We start from the raw sequence: 457 nt of genomic DNA on the forward strand, positions 1-457 counted from the left end.
AAGAATTCCTGCTAAGACACCAAGACAAGTGCATCGCCAGCCTGATCACTAAAATCATCGTGGGTTCATTAAAATCCCAATTACCTGCATGTGTGTAGGTGCATGGAGGCTCCTGAAGCCCATGGTGCTCTGCACCCACCCAATGATGCCCCAGCCCCTGGACCATTGCTTGGGGCAGTAAATCAATAGCCAAAATCCAGCCCCACTGATACCAAAGTGCCCCCTGACTGGTGATTTTTAACCCTTTGCTGGGAGCAAAAGGCTTTGTATGGAGAGATTTTCAATTTTTTAAGTTGATTCTCACCCTTGTGTCTAGATGGTAAAAATGACACGTCGCTCATATACATCTCATTTCCACCCTATGTGGCAAGCCTATCAAAATAAATGTAAGTACTATAAAAACACAGAGAAATTATATTTTTAAGCAGCTTTCTAACTGCGTTTCTGCATGTTTTTT

This window comes from Columba livia, chromosome W (genome assembly GCF_036013475.1).
Source record: "Columba livia isolate bColLiv1 breed racing homer chromosome W, bColLiv1.pat.W.v2, whole genome shotgun sequence".
In the NCBI taxonomy this organism is placed as follows: Eukaryota; Metazoa; Chordata; class Aves; order Columbiformes; family Columbidae; genus Columba; species Columba livia.